The following is an 8,280-nucleotide window of genomic DNA, read 5'->3' as shown; positions in this document are numbered from 1 at the left end:
GTGGGATGCGGGATTACGTACTGAGGGACGGTGTGGGGTACGGGATTACATACTGAGGGACACTGTGGGTACGGGAGTACGGACTTACGGACAGTGTGGGATGTGGGAGCACGTACTGAGGCACAGTGTGGGGTGCGAGAGTACGTACTGAGGGGTAGTGTGGGGAGGGGGAGTACGTACTGAGGGAGACTATGGGATGTGGGAGTATGTACTGAGGGACACTGTGGTGTGTGGGAGTACGCACTGAGGGATACTATGGGGTGTGGGAGTACGTACTGAGGGACATTGTGGGTACGGGAGTACGTACTGAGGGACAGTGTGGGGTGTGGGAGTACGTACTGAGGGATAGTGTGGGGTGTGGGATGTGGGTGTACGTACTGAGGGGCACAGTGGGGTGTCGGAGTACATACTGAGGGACACTGTGGGTACGGGAGTACGTACTGAGGGACACTGTGGGTACGGGAGTACGGACTGACGGACAGTGTGGGATGTGGGAGTACGTACTGAGGGACACTGTCGGGTGCGAGAGTACGTAGTGAGGGGCAGTGTGGGGAGCGGGAGTACGTACTGAGGGACAGTGTGGGGTGCAGGAGTACGTACTGTGGGACAGTGTGGGGTACGGGAGTACGTACTGAGGGACAGTGTGGGGTGCGGGAGTACGTACTGAGGGACAGTGTGGGGTACGGGAGTACGTACTGTGGGACAATGTGGGGTGTGGGAGTACGTACTGAGGGAGACTCTGGGGTGTGGGAGTACATACTCAGGGAGACTATGGGGTGTGGCAGTACGTACTGAGGAACAGTGTGGAGTACTGGGGTACGTACTGAGGGAGACTATGGGGAGTGGGAGTACATACTAAGGGACACTGTGGGGTGTGGGAGTACATACTAAGGGACACTGTGGGATGTGGGAGTACATACTGAGGGACACTGTGGGTTCGGGGGTACGAACTGAGGGACACTGTGGGATGCGGGATTACGTACTGAGGGACAGTTTGGGGTACGGGTATATGTACTGAGGGACAGTGTGGGGTGTGGGAGTACGTACTGAGGGATAGTGTGGGGTGTGGGATGTGGGTGTACGTACTGAGGGGCACAGTGGGGTGTGGGAGTACATACTGAGGGACACTATGGGTACGGGAGTACGTACTGAGGGACACTGTGGGTACGGGAGTACGGACTGACGGACAGTGTGGGATGTGGGAGTACATACTGAGGGACACTGTCGGGTGCGAGAGTACGTAGTGAGGGGCAGTGTGGGGAGCGGGAGTACGTACTGAGGGAGACTATGGGGTGTGGGAGTACGTACTGAGGGAGACTATGGGGTGTGGGAGTATGTACTGAGGGACACTGTGGTGTGTGGGAGTACGCACTGAGGGATACTATGGGGTGTGGGAGTATGTACTGAGGGACAGTGTGGGGTGTTGGAGTACGTACTGAGGGAGACTATGGGGTGTGGGAGTACATACTGAGGGAAACTGTGGGTACGGGAGTACGTACTGAGGGACAGTGTGGGGTACGGGAGTATGTACTATGGGACAGTGTGGGGTACGGGGGTACATACTGAGGGAAAGTGTGGGGTGCGGGAGTACGTACTGAGAGACACTTTGGGGTGTGGGAGTTCGTACTGAGGGAGACTATAGGGTGTGGGAGTACTTACTGAGGGACAGTTTGGGGTACGGGAGTACGTACTGAGGGAAAGAGTGGGGTGCGGGAGTACGTGCTGAGGGACAGTGTGGGGTTCGGGGGTATGTACTGAGGGACACTGTGGGGTGTGGGAGTACATGCTGAGGGACAGTGTGGGGTGTGGGAGTACGTACTGAGGGAAAGCGTGGGGTGCGGGAGTACGTGCTGAGGGACAGTGTGGGGTTCGGGGGTATGTACTGAGGGACACTGTGGGGTGTGGGAGTACATGCTGAGGGACAGTGTGGGGTGTGGGAGTACGTACTGAGGGACACAGTGGGGTGTGGGAGTACGTACTGTGAGAGACTATGGTGTGTGGGAGTACGTACTGAGGGACACTGCGGGTACGGGAGTACGTAGTGAGGGACAGTTTGGTGTGTGGGAGTACGTACTGAGGGACAGTGTGGGGTACGGGACTACGTACTGAGGGAGACTATGGGGTGTGGGAGTACATACTGAGGGACACTGTGGGTACGGGAGTACGTAGTGAGGGACAGTGTGGGGTGCAGTAGTACATACTGAGGGACACTGTGGGTACGGGAGTACGTACTGAGGGACAGTGTCGGGTGTGGGAGTACGTACTGAGGGACACTGTGGGTACGGGAGTACGTACTGAGGGACACTGTGGGGTGTAGGAGTAGCTACTGAGGGACAGTGTGGGGTGTGGGAGTACGTACTGAGGGACAGTGTGGGGTGTGGGAGTGTGTAGTGAGGGACAGTGTGGTGTGTGGGAGTACGTACTGAGGGAGACTATGGGGTGCAGGAGTACGTACTGAGGGACAGTGCGGGGTGTGGGTGTACGTACTCAGGGACAGTGTGATCATGGGACCATCACAGGAGGAGGAGCGAGAGGCTCGGGAAAGCACTGAGTGCTGGGAAGCAGCTAAGGAGCTGAGATGAGTGTGCTTTGAAAGCAGCGCGGAGCGGGGATCGGGCAGTGTGATCGCGGGACCGTCACAGGAAGTGGAGCAAGGGGCTCGGGAGAGCACTGAGTGTTGGGAAGCAGCTGAGGAGCTGAGGTGAGTGTGCTTTAAAAGAAGCGTGGAGGGCAACCGAAGGGTTAAACTGAGAGTTGATTAGTTGATTAGTGGGAATGAGTACTTGAGATAATTGACAGGGACAAATAAAAGGAGGGGTAACTGAAGGTTGGTGTGTGAATGGCTTCGGGTAGGAGTGGAGCTTTGAGGCTTTGGTGAGCAGAGGCTGAGGACGAGCTTGCTGTCAGTGAGGTGAGGCCCGGTAAGTTCCTTTAATTAATTTAATTAACTTAGGAGTAGGTAATAGAGGAAGCAGTTAGAGCAGTCAAGTGCTCCGTATGCAGTATGTGGGAAGTCAGAGACAGCACAATTGTCCCTGATGACTACACCTGTAAAAGGTGCATCCAGCTGCAGCTCCTGACAAACCGAGTTGGGGAACTGGAGCTGGATAAACTTCAGATCATTCATGAGGCAGAGGCAGAAATAGACAGGAGTTTCAGGGAGATGGTCACCCCTAACAGTCAGGAGGCAGGTAGCTGGGTGACTGTCAGGATAGGGAAGGGCAACAGACAAAGAGCAGAGCACCTCTGTGGCTGTTCCCATCAACAATAAGTATACTGTTTTGGATATTGTTGGTGGGGACGACCTACCAGGGACAAGTTGTAGTGGTTGCTTCTTTGGCACCGAGACTGGACCCCCAACTCAGAAAGGAAGGACAGAAAAGAGGAGAGAAGTAGTGATAGGGGATTCGATAGTTAGGGGGACAGAAAAGAGGTTCTGTGGGAGAGATCGAGAATCCCGGATGGTCTGTTGCCTCCCTGGTGCCAGGGTCTGCAATATCTCAGATCGAATTCTCGGTATTCTCAGGAGGGAGGGTAAGCAGCCAGATGTCGTGGTTCATGTAGGGACCAATGATGTGGATAGGAAGGAGGAGGAGGTCCTGCAAAGAGAGTTTACGGAGTTAGGTGCAAAGTTGAAGGACAGGACCTCCAAGGTTGCAACCGCAGGATTGCTACCTGTGCCACGTGCTAGTGAGGCTAGAAATGGGAAGATAATACAGCTAAATATGTGGCTAAGGAGATGGTGCAGGAGGGAGGGCTTCATGTTTCTGGACGATTGGGCTTTGTTCTGGGGAAGGTGGGACCTGTTCCGATGAGACAGTTTGCAGCTGAACTGGAGGGGGACTAACATCCTTGCGGGTAGATTTCCTAGTGCTGCTCCGGGGGTTTAAACTAGATTTGCAGGGGGAGGGGAACCAGAGTGTTAGAGCAGATAGTGAGGTGGAGGAGAATAAAGGTCATGCGAGGACTGCATGTATAGACAGAAATCAAAGGTTTTGTACATGATAGAAATATTCTCAGGTGCATCTATTTCAATGCAAGGAGGATTGTAGGTAAGGCAAACAAGAGGAATTCTGCAGATGCTGGAAATTCAAGCAACACACATCAAAGTTGCTGGTGAACGCAGCAGGCCAGGCAGCATCTCTAGGAAGAGGTACAGTCGACGTTTCAGGCAGAGACCCTTCGTCAAGACTAACTGAAGGAAGAGTTAGTAAGAGATTTGAAAGTGGGAGGGGGAGGTGGAGATCCAAAATGATAGGAGAAGACAGGAGGGGAAGGGATGGAGCCAAGAGCTGGACAGGTGATTGGCAAAGGGGATATGAGAGGATCATGGGACAGGAGGCCCAGGGAGAAGGAAGTGGGGGGGAACCTAGAGGATGGGCAAGGGGTATAGTCAGAGGGACAGAGGGAGAAAAAGGAAAGTGAGAGAAATAAAGTGTGTATAAAAATAATAACGGATGGGGTACGAGGGGGAGGTGGGGCATTAGAGGAAGTTAGAGAAGTCAGTGTTCACACCATCAGGTTGGAGGCTACCCAGACGGAACATAAGGTGTTGTTCCTCCAACCTGAGTGTGGCTTCATCTTTACAGTAGTGGAGGCTGTGGATAAGACATATCAGAATGGGAATGGGATGTGGAATTAAAATGTGTGGCCACTGGGAGATCCTGCTTTCTCTGGCGGACAGAGCGTAGGTGTTCAGCAAAACGATCTCCCAGTCTGCGTCGGGTCTCGCCAATATATAGAAGGCCACATCGGGAGCACCGGACGCAGTATATCACCCCAGCCGACTCACAGGTGAAGTGTCGCCTCGCCTGGTAGGACTGTCTGGGGCCCTGAATGGTGGTAAGGGAGGAAGTGTAAGGGCATGTGTAGCACTTGTTCTGCTTATAAGGATAAGTGCCAGGAGGGAGATCAGTGGGGAGGGATGGGGGGGGACTGGAGGCCTCCCTGACTTCCCACATCCTGCAAGAGAAGCGTTCCAACATCCTGCCTGCCATTCTCTCTACTCTAAACAAACAAAACAAAACTTACTGAAACCTACCCTCGCTTCTACCTGTTCATGCTGAAGCCTGTTGAGCCAAAGCCATCCCACTCTGCTCCCCCTCACTCCGCTGCCCACTGTATATGGTGTTTTTTTTTAACCTTTGGTGCTCTACGTCATGCGCCTGCGTTGTCTAGCCTATTTTCCCTGGGCAGTGTTTAAAAAAAAAAAAAAAAAAAGACTTCTCTCCGAGATTCCTTTACTCCTTCACTCTCAGCCTCTTGCTCCGATTTTTAAAAAAGGCAACAAAGAACAAATGAGGTACTTGAAGAGTATAGAAAATGTAAGAAAATACTGAAGGAGGAAATCAGGAAGGGAAAAAGAAGACATGAGGTTGCTCTGGCAGATAATGTGAAAATAAACCCGAAGGGTTTCTACAAGTATATTAAGAGTAAAAGGTTCTATGATTAATTACATCATGAGTTTGGACTTCTATTATACCTGTGTTGTCAGAAATCTTTTCTGTATATGTTTATTAACAATAAGATTATTCCAATCTCTTTGTATCAACGTTGTTATTTTGTTTATAACTTTGGAAAAATTAATAAAAAGATTTAAAAAGAAAGAAAAGAGTAAAAGGATAGTAAGGGACAAAATTGGTCCCCTAGAAGTTCAGAGTGGTTGTCTATATGTGGAGCCTCATGAGATGGGGGAGATCTTAAACAGTTTTTTTTGCATCAGTATTTACTCAGGAAACTGGCATAGTGTATATGGAAGGAAGGGAAACAAGCAGCAGTGTCATGGAACATATAGAGATTAAAAAGGAGGAGGTGCTTGCTGCCTTACAGCGAATAAAGGTAGATAAATCCCCCGGGACTGACATGCTATTTCCTCAGATCTTGAGAGAGACTAGCGTAGAAATTGCAGGGGCCCTGGCAGAAACATTTAAAATGTCCTTAGCCACAGGTGTGGTGCCGGAGGATTGGAGGGTCGCTCATCTTGTTCCATTGTTTAAAAAAGGTTCCAAAAGTAAACCAGGTAATTACAGGCCGGTGAGCCTGACATCAGTAGTAGGTAAATTATTGGAAGGTGTTCTGAGAGATCGGATATACATGTATTTGGACAGCCGAGGGCTGATTAAAGATAGTCAGCATGGCTTTGTGTACGGTAGATCCTGCTTAACAAATCTTGTAGAGTTTTTCGAGGAGGTTACCAAGAAACTAGATGAAGGAAAGGCTGTGGATGTTGTCTGGATGGACCTCAGTAAGGCCTTTGACAAGATCCCACATGGGAGGTTAGTTCAGAAAGTTCAGACACTAGGTATCCATGAAGAGGTTGTAAACTGCATTTGAAATTGGCTGTGTGGGAGAAGGCAGAGTGGTGGTGGATGATTGCTTCTCAGACTGGAGGCCTGTGACTAGTGGTGTGCCTCAGGGATCTGTGCTGGGACCATTGTTGTTTGTTGTCTATATCACTGATCTAGATGATAATGCGGAAAATTGGATCAGCAAGTTTGCTGATGACACTAAGATTGGAGGCGTTGTGGACAGCGTGGAAGGCTTTCCAAGCTTGCAGAAGGATCTGGACCAACTGGAAAAATGGGCCAGAAAATGGCAGATGGAACTTAATGCAGACAAGTGTGAGATGTTGCATTTTGGATGGACAAATCAAGGTAGGACATACACAGTAAATAGTAGGGTGCTGAGGAGTGCGAGGAACAAAGGGATCTGGGAGTTCAGATACATAATTCCCTGAAAGTGGCGTCACAGGTGGACAGGGTTGTAAGGAAGGCTTCTGGCATCCTGGCATTCATAAATCAAAGTATTGAGTATAGGAGTTGGAATGTTATGGTGAGGTTGTATAAGACATTGGTGAGGCCAAATTTGGAGTATGGTGTGTGGTTCTGGTCACCTAACTATAGGAGGGATATCAGTAAGATTGAAAGAGTGCAGAGAAGATTTACTAGGATGTTGCCGGGTCTTCAGGAGTTCAGTTACAGGGGAAGATTGAACAGGTTAGAATTTAATTCCTTGGAGGGTAGAAGAATGAGGGGGTATTTGACAGAGGTTTACAAAATTATGAGGGAAATAGACAGAGTAAATGCGAGTAGGCTCTTTCCACTTAGATTAGGAGAGATAAATGCAAGAGGACATGGCTTTAGGGTGAAGGGGAAAAGGTTTAGGGAGAACTTCTTCACTCAGAGTCGTGAGAGTGTGGAACGAGCTGCCATCTGACGTGGTAAATGCGGGCTCATTCTTCGGTTTTAAGAATAAATTGGATAGATACATGGATGGGAGAGGTCTGGAGGGTTATGGACTGGGTGCAGGTCAATGGGACTCGCGGGATAAAGTTTCGGCACAGACTAGAAGGGCCGAATGGCCTGTTTTCTGTGCTGTAGTGCTCTATGATTCTACGTACTGAGGGACACCACGGGGTGCAGGAGTACGTACTGAGGGACACCGTGGGAGTACGTACTGAGGGACACCACGGGGTGCAGGAGTACGTACTGAGGGACACCACGGGGTGCAGGAGTACGTACTGAGGGACACCGTGGGAGTACGTACTGAGGGACACCGCGGGAGTACGGGAGTACGTACTGAGGAACACCGCGGGGTGCAGGAGTACGTACTGAGGGACACCGCGGGAGTACGTACTAGGGACACCACGGGGTGCAGGAGTACGTACTGAGGGACACCACGGGGTGCGGGAGTACGTACTGAGGGACACCACGGGGTGCGGGAGTACGTACTGAGGGGGAGTGCGGGAGTACGTACTGAGGGACACCGCGGGAGTGCGGGAGTACGTACTGAGGGACACCGCGGGAGTGCGGGAGTACGTACTGAGGGACACCGCGGGAGTGCGGGAGTACGTACTGAGGGACACCGCGGGAGTGCGGGAGTACGTACTGAGGGACACCGCGGGAGTGCGGGAGTACGTACTGAGGGACACCGCGGGAGTGCGGGAGTACGTACTGAGGGACACCGCGGGAGTACGTACTGAGGGACACCGCGGGAGTGCGGGAGTACGTACTGAGGGACACCGCGGGAGTGCGGGAGTACGTACTGAGGGACACCGCGGGAGTACGTACTGAGGGACACCGCGGGAGTACGTACTGAGGGACACCGCGGGAGTGCGGGAGTACGTACTGAGGGACACCGCGGGAGTGCGGGAGTACGTACTGAGGGACACCGCGGGAGTGCGGGAGTACGTACTGAGGGACACCGCGGGGTGCGGGAGTACGTACTGAGGGACACTGTGGGTACGGGAGTACGTACTGAGGGACACCGCGGGAGTACGTA

This window comes from Mobula hypostoma (genome assembly GCF_963921235.1).
Source record: "Mobula hypostoma chromosome 5 unlocalized genomic scaffold, sMobHyp1.1 SUPER_5_unloc_2, whole genome shotgun sequence".
Classification (NCBI taxonomy): domain Eukaryota; kingdom Metazoa; phylum Chordata; class Chondrichthyes; order Myliobatiformes; family Myliobatidae; genus Mobula; species Mobula hypostoma.
This window is presented reverse-complemented; position numbering follows the sequence as displayed.